This window comes from Poromitra crassiceps (genome assembly GCF_964638095.1).
Source record: "Poromitra crassiceps genome assembly, chromosome: 16".
Classification (NCBI taxonomy): domain Eukaryota; kingdom Metazoa; phylum Chordata; class Actinopteri; order Beryciformes; family Melamphaidae; genus Poromitra; species Poromitra crassiceps.
Genome location: NC_139645.1, coordinates 40,139,738 through 40,162,886, shown reverse-complemented (window position 1 = coordinate 40,162,886; position 23,149 = coordinate 40,139,738). Strand labels below are relative to the sequence as shown.

The 23,149-nt window shown below is 42.4% G+C and overlaps 1 pseudogene across 1 annotated transcript in view; it reads right to left on the bottom strand.

Annotated features, from left to right (window-relative positions):
• Window positions 1–23,149, bottom strand: part of LOC310791642 (asc-type amino acid transporter 1-like) — a 557,867-nt pseudogene that overhangs the window by 509,750 nt on the left and 24,968 nt on the right. The window contains exon 5 of the transcript in view: window positions 1,074–1,278. The product of the transcript in view is annotated as an asc-type amino acid transporter 1-like (transcript). The remainder of the gene's footprint in view (window positions 1–1,073; window positions 1,279–23,149) is intronic.

Genomic DNA, 23,149 nt, shown 5'->3' with positions numbered 1-23,149 from the left:
GACATTTGAAAGCCACGTGCTTAGGCTTAGGGACCTGGTGAACTTATTGACTTTGTATCCATTGGGGGGCAGGGGACCACTGATAAATGCCTCAATATTGAGTGAGGCTAGGAGCTTCAGTAGGTCCAGGAAGTCACGTTTTAGTGTTTCTGATTGCTGTTTCAGAATGTCGTTGGCTCCGATATGCAGGGTAATCTTGTTTAGGGAGCTGTGAGTAGACAGGATTTCAGGAATTTTCTCTGTTATGTCACAGATCATCTCATCAGGGAAACAGAGTGTAGCGGTATTGTTTTTATTCCCAATGTGTTTAATATCCGAGTCTCCGATGAGCAAGGATGTTATAGGGGGCTGCGGCCTGCTAGCTCTTGATAGCCTTTGAGGCTGTGGCCTGCTAGCTCTTGATAGCCTCCTAGCTTTGGGGCTACCTAGGTTGTCGGATAGCCGATGGGCCAGTCCAATATCCATATCGGCAGTCGATACAGGGCTACCCAATAGCGGTTGAAATCTGTTTACCAGCTGTAGGGACATCAGTGGTGGAGGAGCAAAACTCTTCTTTCCACTTCTCACAACAATCCATGGTTGATCAGTGCTAGTGCTAACAGGGGCTATAGTAGCTAATGCAGGCCAGCCCGTGGCTGAGCTAATTAAAGACAGACCAGCATCCAAAACTGTACACCACCAGATAGGGGTGTCAAAAATAATCGATTATAAGATGCATCGCGATGAGGACGTGCACGATTCTGCATCGATTCACAAATGTCAAAAATCTAAAATGTAAAAAAAAATAATAATAATAATAATAATCAAATAAAATATAATGGAAGTGCATGCAGTTGTTTATTTTAATTATGGATCATAATACAATGCAATTCCAAATGCACTTTTAAATAAATCATGTATTGGGGAAAAAAAGTGATGCATCGATTTAAGATGCATCGAGATGCATCGAGATGCATCAATAATCGTAATCGAATCGAATCGTAGCCCTCTGAATCGTAATCGAATCGAATCGTGAGGTCAGTGAAGATTCACAGCCCTACCACCAGACGTGTTGAAATATGACAACTACTCACCCCACCAGCCCTCCAAAGATCTCCGTCACGTAGGAGTAGTCTCCTCCAGACTTGGGGATGGTGACGCCCAGCTCGGCGTAGCACATGGACCCCAGGGCGCAGATCCCCCCTCCCAGCACCCACACGATGAGCGACAGCCCCACCGAGCCCGCATGTTCTAGCACCCCTTTGGGAGAGATGAAGATCCCAGAGCCGATGATGTTCCCTGGAGAAGGTAGGGGAGAGAGGGTGTGGAGGTTGTAAAGGTTAGGCGTAGTTTAACACAGAAGATTATCAAAATGTGTGCCTAAAACTTCTCCAACTTTATGTTACACCCAAATCATTGACGTACAGTTCAAGCGATTTCTTGATCCTGAAAACACATAATATGCTACATCTGTCCGTCAAATTTCAGCCAAATACATGTACACATTTATTCTTTAATATCCTGCTGAAAGACATAAGGTAATAAGACAAAAAACACAGACTCAAAGAAGCTTCTGAAGGCATCCCAGCTCTTAAAATAAAACCAGGAGGGATTCGCTGATTCAACTCCGTTTTGTTTCAACTACTGACTGTCCAAAAACCACCTTATCATTACCATCAAGTCTCCTGCCTCGGCTGCTTTTGGGGTGTGTGTTGGTCTTCAACCTACAATTACGTGTTACGTTTTAGGCATCTAACTGACATTCTTAACCAGAATGAGGCAGCAATAGTAAGATACAGGGCTGACAGCACTCAGACAAGAGAACAGATCTTCCTGTAACCTTAAATGATCATGGACGAGAGAAGTGAAGGGAGGACATAAGAACGGGTCAGAAGTAGCTGCTAAACCATCCGGTCACGTGATCTCACATTGTTTGGTTCTGAGGGAACGTCTGGCCTCCAGCCAGGGGCGGGCCTTTTCAGAAATTACAAAGTGCACAGGCCAATCAGGGACCTGCCTGGTAGTTGAAACAGTAATGGCTGCTCCCATGGCTCTGCGGCTCCCGAAGCAACGGGCACGGGCAGTAATGTTAAGGTTGGTAGAGTTTACACGGCCGTAAGTGCAGATATTGCAGAAATAGACGCAAATCCAAAAACAACAATTAAACAAGAACAAGAAAAGACGTTTTCGCCGTTCTTCCGAGTGGATTTGGTTTTGACTGGATCCGACGATGATTGGCTGAAGGACTGGATTTGGCTACGCTGATTGGCTGAAGGAATCCAGACAGATAAAATTACAGAATAGGTCTATTTATTTCCACTGAGCCCAAAATGATATACACTAGGGGTGCACCGATCACGTTTTTTGCCACCGATCACCGATTGCCGATCACCTATGAGAAATATCTGCCCAACCGATCATCGACCGATCACCGATTACCGATTACCGATCACCGATATATATATATATATATATATATATATATATATTTATTTATTTATTTTGTAAGCAGCTATAGCAGTTTCCATTTTACATATAGGCCTACATTTCATGCATCAAATTGAAAGTGCAGCACATTTTCTTTTTTTTCTACATCAATATTTTATATTTTGTAGGCTAAAGGAAACCGCCAACATGATTTTTTGTGTGTGAGATAATTGGAGCACAAGACTGTGTTGAACTAAATGGCTAGTAGTAGTCCAGTTCCCTCAGTTCAGTTTATAAAAGAACAAAAATCATTCCACTTCGGGATTTCCATGTTACCAGTTCAATGCAGTTCAGTTCACTCAACAAAAATACTCCATTTTCCGGGATTTCCCTGTTACACAAGGAAAATAACTTTGACCCAAGTTAACTATTTTATCGATTAAGCTAAAGCGGCTAAAGCTAACCGGAGCTATTAACGTTAGGAGGATACACGCAAATATGGATCAAACACGGTGAAGAATAGGGGGTTCTGAATATGGCTGATTCAGGAATAGGACGGATAGTGCTCGCCCTGGGGTGTCCGTAAAAACACGAGGCAGGAGACAGATGGGAGTTCAACCGTTTAGTTGTCAGTTCTGTTCAGTACAGTACAGCAGTATAGGCTCTTTACAGCATTATGACAGGAATAGTAGGATTGTGTGTGGTCTGGAAAAAGGAGGCAATAAAATATACAAACAGGTCAGTAACCAAGCTTGCTGTTATATAGGCCAATTATAGTGATAATTAACAACTAATAATATATAAATGATAATTAGGTAAACTGTAAGTCAGTTACTCTTAAACACCAGTCTTGAACCATGACTAAAGCCAAAGAGCTCCCACTCATAGAACCGGGGTTATGCACAATAACCGTCATACATTGGGATCCGCATCGAACGAACATCAAAAGGACCCGCCCATCGAGGCCGAGTTACAGTGTTATAATTAGCAGCACTATGAGTGCGATCTACATAATGGTGACAGGGTTACATGACGGGAGAAACAACAGAATCACGAGCTACACACGAGCTAAACTCCATCTGAGTAGTGGCATTAATTAGCGCAACAGACAATCAAACCGCACTAAGTGCACGCCTAAACAAACGTTATTGCAATGATTGCAGGTAGATCGATCTAAAACCAAAAGGGAATGCAATACAGGAATATTAACATAATAATGACTTACTGGTTGGTCATATACGCACACATGGAAGAAAGGGATTAGAACATGTTCAACTGTCCAAAGAAAGGAAGAAAGTCCGTCTGAACGGAGCGCACATCCACATACTCAGCAGCACACTTTCGCTTCCTTCAAAGTGCCCGCGGGAACATCAATGCTAGATGTGGAAATTGTCTGTGTGTGCGCGTGCACTACCCCGACTACCACCGTGTCAATCTGGGACTTTAATACACACGGACTTAACAGCATGCAAATGCCTCAGTATGCGGGAGGACTGGAGGTAACTTCTCTCTGCTGAGTCTGCTCTAATCACCAGCTGATTTGTGTGATTCAAAGACGTAAGGGGTGTGTTGACAGTCTGGTGTGGTGTGTGGCTGTGTGGAGGTGAGTACACTGACGAAAGCAAAGCGTGTGCTTTGCAACACAATGATATAAACGTTAGAGCACAATATGAAAGTTAAACGATAGACATTGAAGACATGAAAATGGGCTGCCTCATCTTTCTCACGTGCAGCATGATCGGCTATGCGATCGGCGACAATAAAGAAATATCTGCAGCAGCAGATCACATATTTGAGGTCAAAATCGGCCGATACAGATTGTGTGCCGATCGATCGGTGCACCCCTAATATACACATAGTGTTGTAATTTAATGAACATATGGAGCTGAAGAATGGGAAAGTATGGATTAATTATTATTACTAATAATCACATAGACAATCTCAAATCAAGTTGCCATTTTCTTGGAAGTCTTTCCTTGGGTGTTTGTGCTATATCCTTCTGTTCTATGACTGATTGTGCATCATAGTTAGGCTAGTTGTCTGTAAATAAACGTTTAATTTGTCTCACACTTTCCACAGCAGGGCTGACCAGGGCCAGCTCAACAACTGTATCATAATGGGAATAAAGCCAGCGATAATACCCCAGAGTGATTATGGTATGTTGGGGATAAAAATAGGCTGTGCCTTTGTACTACTCACAGCAGCACGAGGCGAGTAAACATAATCAGAGATAAGAATGTTGCACGGAATGGATGATTGCTAACTAGCTCTGTGGTGACCAAAAGAGTTAGCAAAGCAAGCTAATCCATCATTTAACCATGGAGAAACTATCAGTACAAGTGAATTTGACCAATCAGATCGCATATCTATATTTGAATCAATAGCCATGGGGGAAAGGAGGGGGGGGTGCAATGTCCAAGCCCTGATCAGCCCAGCTTGGCCCTACAGTGGAAACAGCTCAGCTGGACCAAATCCAAATGGGAATAAACAAACTTAGTGTTGACTCAGTTGGCTAAAGCCCTTATTCACATGGCACTAGTATGGACCCATCTCACAGCAACCGTTTTGAGGTGGTAAAAGCAGGAAGTGTATTGTAACCAATACCATTAATGATGGTTCCATCCCGTTTAGGTGTTCCAGACAGTGCCAGGGGCCCTCCTCGTTAATGTCATTGGTTACACATGCTTTACTTCCTGCTTTGCCGACTCAAGATGTTGCTGTGAAAAGAGCCCGGGGACCTCTGCTAGGTCATTTGTAATGATTGCGGAGGTTGTCTGTGATCGTAATCCCGTGCGAATCTGCCATGTCCATAATTCAAGTAACAGTTCCACCTCAAATTACCTCCCATATTTCACCAAACATCTGATTTGATCTGCCCCCCCCCCCCAAGAGGTGTTTATGGAAGCCCCAGTAAGGAACATTTTTCATCTTTCAACAGGCTCAACAGTTATCATGTGGTAGCCTACAGTAACCTTAGGACTAGTAGCTAGCAACCAGACACTTTACAATAAGTATTTCTCCAAAATAGTGCACAAACTACAGAGCCCTTAGAAGACATGAGATGCGCAGATCCCTTTTTTTTTTGCCACCGATCCCGATTGTCTATGAGCCATATCTGCCTGATCGTCATGCTGATTCTTTTTAGCACAAGGTAGGTAGACTATAGCGGTATTACCCCCCCCCCCCCCCCCCCCAGTTTACAGCATGTGTACAGAAGTCGCTTGGACAAACGGTTTCGGGAGATATGTGAAGGAGAGACAGACAGAGGGACAGACAGACATTCTGCCTTTATTTAGATGGATGGATAGATAGATAGATAGATAGATAGATAGATAGATAGATAGATAGATAGATAGATAGATAGATAGATAGATAGATAGATAGATAGATAGATAGATAGATAGATAGATAGATAGATGACCCCACCATGTGCCAAGTTCAAATCCAGCCTTGGACTCCTTCCACAACATCCCCCTCTCTCTCTCTCTGTACTCTGGCAAATCCAGCAAACAGCAGCTGTCAAAGCAAAACATGTTTTGCTCCTTTCTGGACCAGAAGAGATGAGAGTCTCCATCAGAAGAGACGAGAGAGATGAGAGTCTCCATCAGAAGAGACGAGAGTCTCCATCAGAAGAGACGAGAGAGACGACAGTCTCCATCAGAAGAGCCATGGTGCACTGTAAAGGACTGACCACTGGCTTAGCTGCTGGCCTTCTTCTCAGATTGATTATGGTACTATCACTCACTATACTAGGTTTGCTTCATCGTCCACCTGCTCCAACCTGGACCCCCTGCATCACTCAGCCTTGAGAGGAATATCAGGTATTCTAGCTTGAGGACCCGTCACTGTACCTTACACAGCATGCTAGGATGGTCACCCCTCACTTTGCGTAGGCTACAACCAGGGTTGGGAGGGTTACTTTAAAAATGTAATCCGATACAATTACTAATTACCTGTTAAAAATTGTAATCGGTAATGTAATCCAAGTATCACAATGTAACTGATTACTTTACGCTACTTTTGGATTACTTTTGAACACATTTTCTGCATGCTCCTCCAAATCACATTTCCCCCCCAAAAAAACAGCTGTGCAATACTCATTTCAGACCTTACGTGTTTTTTCATTATTATTATTTTCTCCAGTGTTTTAACAGAGTTTTGGCAAAGCAAGCCTGTTCGACTATGGCCCTTGGTCCTGGAATGACCTGCAGTTCCTGATTTTAAATTATTTTAAGCATATAGGATAATGGAAGTGGTCGCTGTTAGCTGCACTTGCATCAATTAACAAACACACGACTAAATATTGCTTCCTTTTTTATGCACTGTTTCTGATGTATTTGTTGCTGTGTTGTAATCTGATGATGTTGTCCTGTTATGTGATCTGATGCTGCTATTTGACCCTGCCTTGGCTATAGGTCTCACTTGTAAAAGTCAGAGGTTTTTAATCTCAACGTGACTCCCTAGTTAAATAAAAGTTATTTATATAAACATTTTGACGGATAAAATCCAGTGAAGCACGACGCCCCCCATACCCCCCCCCCCCCCCCCACACACACACACACACACACACGCACACACGCACACACACACACACACACACACACACACACACACACACACACACACGCACGCACACACACACACACACACACACACACACACACACACACGCACACACACACGCACACACACACACACACACACACGCACACACACACACACACACTCTCTCTAATGATCCAGAGTGAGTGAGGGCCCGCGGCGGTACGTTAGCACTGTCACATGTGATTTAGGAGGCTTACATAACGCCTGTTTATGTTTGTGCCGTCACAAGCTTCGGCATGACAGCTGAATAGCTGGACTGGAGAGTCCTCCTGTCCTGACCTCTCTGCACTAACTAAGGGCTGCACAATTCATCCCATATTAATCATGATTCGTGATCAAGATTTTTGCCTTTCGCATAATCATGAAAACAAGAGAATCACGATCAAATTGAGACGCTGTAAAACGTGCCGCATTCCGTTTAGCATCAGCTCTCGTTTTGTCTCGTGTTGTAAATCCAGCGCACCCCTTTCCCTCGCAGTGGTGCGCTCCGGTCGGCCGTCTAGAAAAGCATTCTAAAATCTAAGGCGCATTTGAAACAACCTCCTAAAAGCTGAGGGGTAGTGTATAAAGAGTATAAAGACATGCAATTGAATTGAAATCCTTATTCTATTTGAATGATTTGTCGTTTATTTTTCATAACAGGTTAGTTTGTGATATTCGAGAGACTATGAGTAATATGTGTCTCTTGTATAAAGACAAATGGTCTGTTGATTTATGGTATAAAACAAAGCTAAGAACCTATCGTCTCATAAAAGACAGTGTGTAGAGCCTTTATGTGAAGTTTGATTTGGACAGACGGAAAAGGTCCCTGTGTGCACAGTTGTGCTGTCTGTGTGTGTTCTGGAACTCTGCCCTTGGCACTGGAGACTGGTAGGTTTAATGCTACCCCTGAAGAAGATAGACTTTGTTTACTTTGTGACTTGTCTGAAATTGAGAACGAGATTCATTTTCTGTTCTGTTGTACAGCTTATGATGATGCAAGGGAGATACTCTACAGTAAAATGTCCTCTATCTATGTTGAATTTTGTTTTAGTTGGATGATCATGAGAAACTAACCCTAACCCTAATAACTAGAAAATATATCATTATCTCAGTAGTAGCCTACTTAAGGCACTACTGAGATATACTGAGTAAAAAGTACTAATATGTCTTACATTAACCTGTTTGTTTCTTTATGATATAAGCCTCTCTGCTGCCGTAAGTGTTGATGGGAGTAACAGTGCTTTAGGTCTGGACAGTGACAGGGAAATCCAAATATAGAGAATTCCTCGCCAAAAAAGATGTATCTCTTAAGAAAATGTGCAGGAAAAATAGCCAGTGTTAGCTTTAGCATGCGGGCTCGTTATCAAGTCCTGACAAAGAACAATACACATGACCTTGGCTAAAAGATAAGATACTGAAAATGATAACCAGCATGAAAGTGCCATGGTCAGGTCTTACCACAGTAGAAACTGGAGGACCTGGGGTGCCATGGTCAGGTCTTACCACAGTAGAAACTGGAGGACCTGTGGTGCCATGGTCAGGTCTTACCACAGTAGAAACTGGGGACCTGGGGTGCCATGGTCAGGTCTTACCACAGTAGAAACTGGAGGACCTGGGGTGCCATGGTCAGATCTTACCACAGTAGAAACTGGAGGACCTAGGGTGCCATGGTCAGGTCTTACCACAGTAGAAACTGGGGACCTGGGGTGCCATGGTCAGGTCTTACCACAGTAGAAACTGGAGGACCTGGGGTGCCATGGTCAGATCTTACCACAGTAGAAACTGGAGGACCTGGGGTGCCATGGTCAGGTCTTACCACAGTAGAAACTGGAGGACCTAGGGTGCCATGGTCAGGTCTTACCACAGTAGAAACTGGAGGACCTGGGGTGCCATGGCAGGTCTTACCACAGTAGAAACTGGAGGACCTGTGGTGCCATGGTCAGGTCTTACCACAGTAGAAACTGGGGACCTGGGGTGCCATGGTCAGGTCTTACCACAGTAGAAACTGGAGGACCTGGGGTGCCATGGTCAGATCTTACCACAGTAGAAACTGGAGGACCTGGGGTGCCATGGCAGGTCTTACCACAGTAGAAACTGGAGGACCTGGGGTGCCATGGTCAGGTCTTACCACAGTAGAAACTGGAGGACCTGGGGTGCCATGTCAGGTCTTACCACAGTAGAAACTGGAGGACCTGTGGTGCCATGGTCAGGTCTTACCACAGTAGAAACTGGGGACCTGGGGTGCCATGGTCAGGTCTTACCACAGTAGAAACTGGAGGACCTGGGGTGCCATGGTCAGATCTTACCACAGTAGAAACTGGAGGACCTGGGGTGCCATGGCAGGTCTTACCACAGTAGAAACTGGGGACCTGGGGTGCCATGGTCAGGTCTTACCATAGTAGAAACTGGAGGACCTGCGGTGCCATGGTCAGGTCTTACCACAGTAGAAACTGGAGGACCTGCGGTGCCATGGTCAGGTCTTACCACAGTAGAAACTGGAGGATCTGGGGGACAACAAGGCTTTCTCCACTGCATTTTTTTGTTGTTGTCAAAAGCAAACTTGATGAGGATGGATAATCTTTCATGATCATTATCATCATCCATATGTGGGCAGTGGTGGCCTGCCAGCTTGTGACCAGAAGGTCGTTGGTTCAATCCCCTGGTGGGACGGGCAGGATACAACTGGGCGAGGAAAGTGAAAAGGCAGCGCTTGCATCTCCCTCATTACCACCACACACACGTCACATGCACACACACACACACACACACGCGCGCGCGCGCATGCACGCACGCACACGCACACACACACACACACACACACACACACACACACACACACACACACACACACACACGTCACTATAAAGGACTTTTACTTTGCACTTTAACATTTATAATTTGAGATTGTGGAAGGAAGTTCAATTGTATTTGACCAATCACGACACATGTAAACAAAACCGAGATAGGTGATTGGAGAAATGAGCAGATGTCCCGCCTTAACATCAGTTTTGACCAACTTTCCCCTCCAAGAGGCGGGAACATTTGGGAGCTAACGTCAGACTAGCGGCCATATCTTACGCCCAAGTGCAAGGTCAAATCTTTGCTAGTTTCTAGCTCTCAAAATCTAAATGTTTTCCTTTTAATTACCACTGGGTCACTAAAACAGGTCCTTTGATGTACTGACCCAGTGGTCATTAAAAGAAAAAAAGACTGAGTGCTGTTTTTTTAATGAGCCATTTGAGCTAAACCGCTGGTTACTTAGAAAGCCTGGCTGCCTTTCCAACGTTCAACTCAAATAAATCAATGTTGGTTATGTTTAGACAAGGGAAAGAACTGGGTTAGGTTTACGCCAGGTGGTCCCAACCTTTTTTGCAACGCTGACCGGTTTAATAGGCTACTGACATTATTGCGGCGGACCGGCGGCGGGGGGAGGGGCTACACATAGTGCATCGTTCATACGTTGGATATTAAAGGCACAGCACGTACATGTGTTTTCCTCTCATGAACATATAAAACACAACACAACAAGACGGTCACATCGAGAGATATGATGATGATGGAAATAGAAGCAATGTTTTCAGTGCGTTTGTGGCTAAATCAAAATGGCTAAATGATATTTCAAGTCAAGTTGTACTTTATTGTCCACAAGGGAAATTCACTGTGTTAACTCATTCTCTGCCAAAGACGTACCCGGACGTACTTTTAACAATGGCGTTCTGTGCCAAAGACGTACTCGGACGTACTTTCATGTTTTGGGTGTTTACATTACATCAGACACTTTCCCAGCCTGTGACATTGTTTCAAGTCAAACTGATAAAAGGAACCCGCTAGTTTAGTATTTATGGATGGAGCCTGTGGTCGAAACAGAGTCCGACCCAGTCGTTCTCGGATGGCGACGATGGCGAGGAAGACGCCGGCGTTTTTGTTGTTGCGCCATGGTGACGAAGGCTCCCCTTCACAGCGTTCTGATCCGTCTGACACAGATGAATCGGAGGAGGAGAAATGGGTGCCACTTGGAGAGAGCGATGACGATGGTAAAAAGTAGCCTATTTTTTGTATCGCGTTTGAGATGAAATGATCACACACACAACATTCGAGTATAATTGTCACGCATTGTTTATAACTTATGCCGCCGGCATGACTCGCTTCACGTTTCCTCTTGCCAGCTCTCCCTCTCAAGGGAGAGCTCTGTCACACTCAAGGGAGGGGGAATCACATGGATACGTCAAACGCGTCAAACCGCGTCACACACCCGTCCCCAGCAACCAAGGCGAAACATGTGTCACATAAACATTTCAAAGTTTACAGCACTAACGTAGCTATTGTGTGATCTTCTGTGCTAACGTTAGTTATGAGAGGTAACGTGACAGCAGGTAACGTTACAGCACTCGTTATTCCTGTGTGTGTGTGTGTGTGTGTGTGTGTGTGTGAGAGTGTGAGAGAGAGAGAGTGTGTGAGTGTGACCACATAAGGGTTCGTTCCATTTGTTTATGCTTTTATCAAGCTAAGACCGACACAGCTCCTTCAAATACATTCTCTTATTTTTTATTTTTTATTTATTTATTTGGGAAAACAAATACTGTATAATGTGTCTGATGTGTCACTGAGGCAAAAAATAAAAGGCTCAAAAGAGAGTTCTGCTTGAAACGGTGTCCTTCACTAAAAACCTCTTTTTCTCATATTTATCTCCCAAGGAGGGCATTTTTAGTGAAAACAAGCTAAGGGACTGTTCGTTATTTATGAGAGGGGGGGTATGGTGCAGAAAGGGGGAGGGATATCAAATATTTTTTTGAGTACTGGGGAGGGACTTGTGTTTTTTATTTTGGCTTTAGGGAGGGCTATACAACATTCATTTTTTGTATTTTGTATATATTTTAAATGCGTTTTTTCGTTCCAAAATTCGTGTTTACTCCCCTATTTATATCTATGGTTTACCTGTATGGTGACTGGACTTGGTATCTCCCATTCCTTCCTTTCACGTAAACCGCTGCTCCTATGCACTGTGTACAGGCCCTCACTCGGTCCTGCTGTTTGCTTGGTGCATTGACTGGAAACGTTTATCATCGCTTTATATTGTTTCAGAGCTGGAATTGTTGACACATATGCAGTTGGCTAGGCTCAGGGCCGGTTCGAACATATAGGCGACATAGGCGACCGCCTAGGGTGGCACTTGTGCGCCTTCACTTGCAGCTCTCCAAATATTCTCCAGCGCTCTGCCTCTCATGCTCTTCCCCGCTAGATCCATTCTCTCGCCGCTGTCCGCGGCACGAACCGCCCGCCCTACTATGCCTCTGATTGGCCTACCCTGATATTCTTACCCTAACCCAACCAATCATCACTCCTCATGCCTAAACAAGCACTACTACTAGCCAATCAAAGGCAGAGGAGGGCGGGTCATCATGTCTTCTCCATCCCGCTTGAATGAGGAAAAGGGACACGGAGTAAATGAAATGACATAGCCTACAAGTAGACTAATTTACATCATTAACTTTGGGTTAAGGTAGCATAGGCCATGTGCTCATATGTGTGTACCAGTATTAGTGTAATCAGTAAATAAGCGCGATATTTCTAACATTGTTTCTGGGTTCCAAAACAATCTGTTTCCCTGTGCAGCGCGCAGTGCGCACTTTGCCTGCCCATTCATTGGAGAGACCAAAATTGCAAGATACAATATCTGAAGTTTCTCAAAGTTGAAACTACCTCTGCAGTAGTAGCCTACAATGAAACAAGACAGACTTAATGGACTGGCAACAATCTCCATATAAAATGAACTGGCAGAGAGAATCCTAATAGAGGATGATTGGATTTATTTAAAGACCTTTGCTGACGCAGCCCCCGCTGGTGTCCACTTCTGAAAGGTAAACAAGATTTATTTGCCAACAGCTCGTAACAACAACTCGCCTTTGTTAAGTTGTGAATCTGCTGATGATATAGGCTATAGGCTAAATACATTGTGAGTCTTATATTACTGTGGTTGCGCCGCCGTGCGCACATTCCGTGTTTTATGCACATGAGAAAGTGGTAGATAGCGTTGTACAGTGGGTGGTACCAAATACAAGATAGCGGGAAAAAACAACACAGAAACTGAAAGTGAGGATTTATCCTTCAAGATGAAAAACGTACACCAGGATTTGGTACAGAAAACCTATACTTTCCCCCCAACTCCAGGGATTTCGTTGTCATGCGACCATCAAATGGTAAGTGTTATATGGCCGCCGTGCCAATATTGTGGACGCTGCTCCTACAGTATGCACTGTGTACAGGCCTATTCAGTACATTTGGGAGAACGGTCATTAATATGCACGTGTCGGTATGTTTTGTGTGTGTGTGTGTGTGTGTGTGTGTGTGCAGAATAGGTTGTTTTGGTCCTGCAGTTTGCTTGGTGCATTGACTGGAAACGTTTATCATCGCTTTAGCCTATATTGTTTCAGAGCTGGAATTGTTGACACATATGCAGTTGGCTAGGCTACTGTAGGCTTTATAACTAGGAGATGAGGCCATATTGGGCTGGGTACTATTAACGTTATATGCCCCCCGCCCCCTCTCCCCCCCGATGTCGGGCGCTATCAAACGTAGCGTTCTTCAGTAGGCTACTACCTTTGGTGTGAATATGATAAAGTGTGGTTATTTATGGTGGAGGGAGGGTGATGCATTTATCTCCAGTCACTCAGGGAGGGACATGGGAAAATATTTATAGATCTGGGGAGGGTGAAGGAACAAAACGAAAACAAAGTCGCCCCTGCACCATACCCCCCCCTCTCATAAATAACGAACAGTCCCTAACTTCCACTGCTTGTAACTAAACAAGGAAACATGGGAGAGTTTCAGTTTTTTACAAGGGGTAAGAAGAGAGTCTCTGCTTTATTGTGAGATATGTTGTGTAATTTTATTCCTAGCACAGAATATTCTGTGGGTCCTGGAAGATCAGGAAATATGCTCAAAATCCTGGCACTGGGAGCACACAGACCGAAATGACCCTGGCAGAGAATGAGTTAAGGTCAGTACAGCGAAAACAAGACAATATATAAAAAAGTGGATAAGATCACAGCATACAAAATATCACAAAAAAATACATATATGACTCTAAAAGTTATGTGCACCTGTATGCCTACCTAAAAAAAAGGGGGGGGGGGTAGCACACAACAGGGCCAGGTTTCCCTGATGGAGGGGGGAAGGCGGGGGGGGGGGGGGGGGTTAGCGGGGGCTATGTTTGTTAAGGAGCCTAATAGCAGAGGGGATGAAGCTGGCCCTCCCCCTGTTAGTTTTAAATATAGGGGCAGCATATCTCCTACCAGAGGGCAGGATCTGAAAGCAGGTGCTGAGGTTATGAGTTGAGTCCCTCGCGATCTGACTTGCTTTCAGCTAGGGGTGCACCGATCGATCGGCAAGCAATCTGTATCGGCCGATTTTGACCTCAAATATGCGATCGGCTGATTGCCGATATTTCGGCTGATTGCCGATATTTTTATATATATATATAAAAAAATATATAAAAAATCACTAATCAGGCTTTCCAACAATATATAATACAATGCCAATTGGTATTATTAAAGGGGAGAAATAATCGACCTAAAATAACGTTTCCAAACTTTCTTTGAGGAGTTTATATATTGGTGATCGGTGATCGGTGATCGGTAATCGGTGATCGGTCGATGATCGGTTGGGCAGATATTTCCAATAGGCGATCGGCAATCGGTGATCGGTGGCAAAAAACGTGATCGGTGCACCCCTATATTCAGCCTTGACTTTCTTCCAGAATGCCAAGATGTTAAGTCAAACATACTTTCAAGCGACTTGTCGTATGCCAAGTTCAAAATGTTTCTGTGTCATCGTCATTTAATAGGTCAGGTCTCCTTTTACCTGTCTCGCCTCTTCTGAAAAAACTCTCAAGCGACGTTTCTCAAACTCACTCGCTGCAACTTGTCCATCTATTTTGGTCAGCGGGCCGCGAGCGTCTGATGACCGTCTGATGACCTGGCGTGCGTGTTGTGGACCGAGGAGAGGTGACGGCTGGCAGCACCGCACTGGTCCGCACAGACAGGCCATGCCAAGTTCTTCATTGAACACAAATAGTCTTTCTCTCTCTCTCTCTCTCTCTCTCTCTCTCTCTCTCTCTCTCTCTCTCTCTCTCTCTCTCTCTCTCTCTCTCTGTCTGTCTTTCTGTCTCTCTCCCTATTTTTGCCCCCTTCTTCTCGCAGCCCGCATGGAGGTCCACGGCCCGTGGGGGTTGGGAACCACTGTTTTAGGCAACAAAGCAGCTTGGTTGAGGTCAGAGACAGTGTTATGGTTTGGGTTGGGGTTAAAACACAAAATAACTCGCTCGGGAGGGACTTGAACTGGCACTCTCTTGCTCGTAAGACGCTACACCACCAGTCCCACCCCCGCTTAGGCCCCAGCCACGTACTCCAACATGCGACAGTCCTGAACATGAATATGAACGTTATACACGTCAACATCAGACACACACACACACACACACACACACACACACACACACACACACACACACACACACACACACACACACACACAAGTACAAGACCAAGTGCAAAGAGCAGCTACAGCAACGCAAAGCACCTGATACTACCCAGAGAGTTATCTCTGAGTTTATTAGTACTGCTTGTTAGTCGGCGGAGGACCGGGGTCAGGAGTCAAACCACAGTGCCCTGGACCTCTCTGCTCAACCTGCTCAGAGCACAAGAAGAAGGGGTGCAAGATGGGTGTGGCTGACTAGAGCTCGCAGTTGGAGCCCTTCTACAGGCGAAGATTAATCTTCGCAGCCCCACTCAGGCGAGGCGTACAGGCTGGGGGGGCGAAACGCTGGTGACCCTGAGATACCTGCTGAGGATGTAGAAGGGTTTCCAACGGTGTGAGTGCTCTGGCCACACTCTCACCAAGGAATACCGCCGTGGGGGCGGCATGTCGTGGCTCCTGCTGTTTCTGCTTGTGGCAAGGCATCTTTGATGTGAAGTGAACGTCGGGGGTGCTTTGCGCGGTGGTCCTGCGGTTTCTGCTTGTAGCGGAGCATCTTTTGATGTTTACTTCACCTGTAATATCAAACACCACAGAGACACACAGGAGTTAATGTGTAATATCAAACACCACAGGGACACACAGGAGTTAATGTGTAATATCAAACACCACAGAGACATACAGGAGTTAATGTGTAATATCAAACACTACAGAGACACACAGGAGTTAATGTGTAATATCAAACACCACAGAGACACACAGGAGTTAATGTGTAATATCAAACACCACAAGGACACACAGGAGTTAATGTGTAATATCAAACACCACAGAGACACACAGGAGTTAATGTGTAATATCAAACACCACAAGGACACACAGGAGTTAATGTGTAATATCAAACACCACAGAGACATACAGGAGTTAATGTGTAATATCAAACACCACAGAGACACACAGGAGTTAATGTGTAATATCAAACACCACAAGGACACACAGGAGTTAATGTGTAATATCAAACACCACAGAGACATACAGGAGTTAATGTGTAATATCAAACACCACAGAGACACACATGAGTTAATGTGTAATATCAAACACCACAAGGACACACAGGAGTTAATGTGTAATATCAAACACCACAGAGACATACAGGAGTTAATGTGTAATATCAAACACCACAAGGACACACATGAGTTAATGTGTAATATCAAACACCACAGAGACATACAGGAGTTAATGTGTAATATCAAACACCACAGAGACATACAGGAGTTAATGTGTAATATCAAACACCACAGAGACACACAGGAGTTAATGTGTAATATCAAACACCACAGAGACACACAGGAGTTAATGTGTAATATCAAACACCACAGAGACATACAGGAGTTAATGTGTAATATCAAACACTACAGAGACATACAGGAGTTAATGTGTAATATCAAACACCACAGAGACACACAGGAGTTAATGTGTAATATCAAACACAGAGACATACAGGAGTTAATGTGTAATATCAAACACCACAAGGACACACAGGAGTTAATGTGTAATATCAAACACCACAGAGACACACAGGAGTTAATGTGTAATATCAAACACCACAGAGATATACAGGAGTTAATGTGTAATATCAAACACCACAAGGACACACAGGAGTTAATGTGTAATATCAAACACCACAGAGACACACATGAGTTAATGTGTAATATCAAACACCACAAGGACACACAGGAGTTAATGTGTAATATCAAACACCACAGAGACATACAGGAGTTAATGTGTAATATCAAACACCACAAGGACACACACGAGTTAATGTGTAATATCAAACACCACAGAGACACACAGGAGTTAATGTGTAATATCAAACACCACAGAGACATACAGGAGTTAATGTGTAATATCAAACACCACAGAGACATACAGGAGTTAATGTGTAATATCAAACACCACAAGGACACACAGGAGTTAATGTGTAATATCAAACACCACAGAGACATACAGGAGTTAATGTGTAATATCAAACACCACAGAGACATACAGGAGTTAATGTGTAATATCAAACACCACAGAGACATACAGGAGTTAATGTGTAATATCAAACACCACAAGGACACACAGGAGTTAATGTGTAATATCAAACACCACAAGGACACACAGGAGTTAATGTGTAATATCAAACACCAGAGAGACACACAGGAGTTAATGTGTAATATCAAACACCACAGAGACATACAGGAGTTAATGTGTAATATCAAACACCACAGAGACATACAGGAGTTAATGTGTAATATCAAACACCACAGAGACACACAGGAGTTAATGTGTAATATCAAACACTACAGAGTCATACAGGAGTTAATGTGTAATATCAAACACCACAGAGACATACAGGAGTTAATGTGTAATATCAAACACCACAGAGACATACAGGAGTTAATGTGTAATATCAAACACCACAGAGACATACAGGAGTTAATGTGTAATATCAAACACCACAGAGACATACAGGAGTTAATGTGTAATATCAAACACCACAGAGTCATACAGGAGTTAATGTGTAATATCAAACACCACAGAGACACACAGGAGTTAATGTGTAATATCAAACACCACAGAGACATACAGGAGTTAATGTGTAATATCAAACACCACAGAGACACACAGGAGTTAATGTGTAATATCAAACACCACAGAGACATACAGGAGTTAATGTGTAATATCAAACACTGCAGAGTCATACAGGAGTTAATGTGTAATATCAAACACCACAGAGACACACAGGAGTTAATGTGTAATATCAAACACCACAGAGTCATACAGGAGTTAATGTGTAATATCAAACACCACAGAGACATACAGGAGTTAATGTGTAATATCAAACACCACAGAGACACACAGGAGTTAATGTGTAATATCAAACACCACAGAGACATACAGGAGTTAATGTGTAATATCAAACACCACAGAGACATACAGGAGTTAATGTGTAATATCAAACACCACAGAGACATACAGGAGTTAATGTGTAATATCAAACACCACAGAGACATATAGGAGTTAATGTGTAATATCAAACACCACAGAGACATATAGGAGTTAATGTGTAATATCAAACACCACAGAGACACACAGGAGTTAATGTGTAATATCAAACACCACAGAGACATACAGGAGTTAATGTGTAATATCAAACACCACAGAGACATACAGGAGTTAATGTGTAATATCAAACACTACAGAGTCATACAGGAGTTAATGTGTAATATCAAACACCACAGAGACACACAGCAGTTAATGTGTAATATCAAACACCACAGAGACATACAGGAGTTAATGTGTAATATCAAACACCACAGAGACACACAGGAGTTAATGTGTAATATCAAACACCACAGAGACATACAGGAGTTAATGTGTAATATCAAACACCACAGAGACATACAGGAGTTAATGTGTAATATCAAACACCACAGAGTCATACAGGAGTTAATGTGTAATATCAAACACCACAGAGACACACAGCAGTTAATGTGTAATATCAAACACCACAGAGACATACAGGAGTTAATGTGTAATATCAAACACCACAGAGACACACAGGAGTTAATGTGTAATATCAAACACCACAGAGACATACAGGAGTTAATGTGTAATATCAAACACCACAGAGACATACAGGAGTTAATGTGTAATATCAAACACCACAGAGACATACAGGAGTTAATGTGTAATATCAAACACCACAGAGACATACAGGAGTTAATGTGTAATATCAAACACCACAGAGACATACAGGAGTTAATGTGTAATATCAAACACCACAGAGACATACAGGAGTTAATGTGTAATATCAAACACCACAGAGACATACAGGAGTTAATGTGTAATATCAAACACCACAGAGACATATAGGAGTTAATGTGTAATATCAAACACTACAGAGTCATACAGGAGTTAATGTGTAATATCAAACACCACAGAGACATACAGGAGTTAATGTGTAATATCAAACACCACAGAGACATACAGGAGTTAATGTGTAATATCAAACACTACAGAGTCATACAGGAGTTAATGTGTAATATCAAACACCACAGAGACATACAGGAGTTAATGTGTAATATCAAACACCACAGAGACACACAGGAGTTAATGTGTAATATCAAACACCACAGAGACATACAGGAGTTAATGTGTAATATCAAACACCACAGAGACATACAGGAGTTAATGTGTAATATCAAACACCACAGAGACACACAGGAGTTAATGTGTAATATCAAACACCACAGAGACATACAGGAGTTAATGTGTAATATCAAACACCACAGAGACATACAGGAGTTAATGTGTAATATCAAACACCACAGAGTCATACAGGAGTTAATGTGTAATATCAAACACCACAGAGTCATACAGGAGTTAATGTGTAATATCAAACACCACAGAGACATACAGGAGTTAATGTGTAATATCAAACACCACAGAGACACACAGGAGTTAATGTGTAATATCAAACACCACAGAGACACACAGGAGTTAATGTGTAATATCAAACACCACAGAAACACACAGGAGTTAATGTGTAATATCAAACACCACAGAGACACACAGGAGTTAATGTGTAATATCAAACACCACAAGGACACACAGGAGTTAATGTGTAATATCAAACACCACAGAGACATACAGGAGTTAATGTGTAATATCAAACACCACAGAGTCATACAGGAGTTAATGTGTAATATCAAACACCACAGAGACACACAGGAGTTAATGTGTAATATCAAACACCACAGAGACATACAGGAGTTAATGTGTAATATCAAACACCACAGAGACATACAGGAGTTAATGTGTAATATCAAACACCACAGAGACATACAGGAGTTAATGTGTAATATCAAACACCACAGAGACACACAGGAGTTAATGTGTAATATCAAACACCACAGAGACATACAGGAGTTAATGTGTAATATCAAACACCACAGAGACATACAGGAGTTAATGTGTAATATCAAACACCACAGAGACATACAGGAGTGAATGTGTAATATCAAACACCACAGAGACACACAGGAGTTAATGTGTAATATCAAACACCACAGAGACACACAGGAGTTAATGTGTAATATCAAACACCACAGAGACATACAGGAGTTAATGTGTAATATCAAACACCACAGAGACACACAGGAGTTAATGTGTAATATCAAACACCACAGAGACACACAGGAGTTAATGTGTAATATCAAACACCACAGAGACACACAGGAGTTAATGTGTAATATCAAACACTACAGAGACACACAGGAGTTAATGTGTAATATCAAACACCACAGAGACATACAGGAGTTAATGTGTAATATCAAACACCACAGAGACATACAGGAGTTAATGTGTAATATCAAACACCACAGAGACACACAGGAGTTAATGTGTAATATCAAACACCACAGAGACATACAGGAGTTAATGTGTAATATCAAACACCACAGAGACATACAGGAGTTAATGTGTAATATCAAACACCACAGAGACATACAGGAGTTAATGTGTAATATCAAACACCACAGAGACATACAGGAGTTAATGTGTAATATCAAACACCACAGAGACATATAGGAGTTAATGTGTAATATCAAACACTACAGAGTCATACAGGAGTTAATGTGTAATATCAAACACCACAGAGACATACAGGAGTTAATGTGTAATATCAAACACCACAGAGACATACAGGAGTTAATGTGTAATATCAAACACCACAAGGACACACAGGAGTTAATGTGTAATATCAAACACCACAGAGACACACAGGAGTTAATGTGTAATATCAAACACTACAGAGTCATACAGGAGTTAATGTGTAATATCAAACACCACAGAGACATACAGGAGTTAATGTGTAATATCAAACACCACAGAGACACACAGGAGTTAATGTGTAATATCAAACACCACAGAGACATACAGGAGTTAATGTGTAATATCAAACACCACAGAGACATACAGGAGTTAATGTGTAATATCAAACACCACAGAGACACACAGGAGTTAATGTGTAATATCAAACACCACAGAGACATACAGGAGTTACTGTGTAATATCAAACACCACAGAGACATACAGGAGTTAATGTGTAATATCAAACACCACAGAGTCATACAGGAGTTAATGTGTAATATCAAACACCACAGAGTCATACAGGAGTTAATGTGTAATATCAAACACCACAGAGACATACAGGAGTTAATGTGTAATATCAAACACCACAGAGACACACAGGAGTTAATGTGTAATATCAAACACCACAGAGACACACAGGAGTTAATGTGTAATATCAAACACCACAGAAACACACAGGAGTTAATGTGTAATATCAAACACCACAGAGACACACAGGAGTTAATGTGTAATATCAAACACCACAAGGACACACAGGAGTTAATGTGTAATATCAAACACCACAGAGACATACAGGAGTTAATGTGTAATATCAAACACCACAGAGTCATACAGGAGTTAATGTGTAATATCAAACACCACAGAGACACACAGGAGTTAATGTGTAATATCAAACACCACAGAGACATACAGGAGTTAATGTGTAATATCAAACACCACAGAGACATACAGGAGTTAATGTGTAATATCAAACACCACAGAGACATACAGGAGTTAATGTGTAATATCAAACACCACAGAGACACACAGGAGTTAATGTGTAATATCAAACACCACAGAGACATACAGGAGTTAATGTGTAATATCAAACACCACAGAGACATACAGGAGTTAATGTGTAATATCAAACACCACAGAGACATACAGGAGTGAATGTGTAATATCAAACACCACAGAGACACACAGGAGTTAATGTGTAATATCAAACACCACAGAGACACACAGGAGTTAATGTGTAATATCAAACACCACAGAGACATACAGGAGTTAATGTGTAATATCAAACACCACAGAGATACACAGGAGTTAATGTGTAATATCAAACACCACAGAGACACACAGGAGTTAATGTGTAATATCAAACACCACAGAGACACACAGGAGTTAATGTGTAATATCAAACACTACAGAGACACACAGGAGTTAATGTGTAATATCAAACACCACAGAGACATACAGGAGTTAATGTGTAATATCAAACACCACAGAGACATACAGGAGTTAATGTGTAATATCAAACACCACAGAGACATACAGGAGTTAATGTGTAATATCAAACACCACAGAGACATACAGGAGTTAATGTGTAATATCAAACACCACAGAGACACACAGGAGTTAATGTGTAATATCAAACACCACAGAGACATACAGGAGTTAATGTGTAATATCAAACACCACAGAGACATACAGGAGTTAATGTGTAATATCAAACACCACAGAGACATACAGGAGTTAATGTGTAATATCAAACACCACAGAGACATATAGGAGTTAATGTGTAATATCAAACACCACAGAGACACACAGGAGTTAATGTGTAATATCAAACACCACAGAGACATACAGGAGTTAATGTGTAATATCAAACACCACAGAGACATACAGGAGTTAATGTGTAATATCAAACACTACAGAGTCATACAGGAGTTAATGTGTAATATCAAACACCACAGAGACACACAGCAGTTAATGTGTAATATCAAAC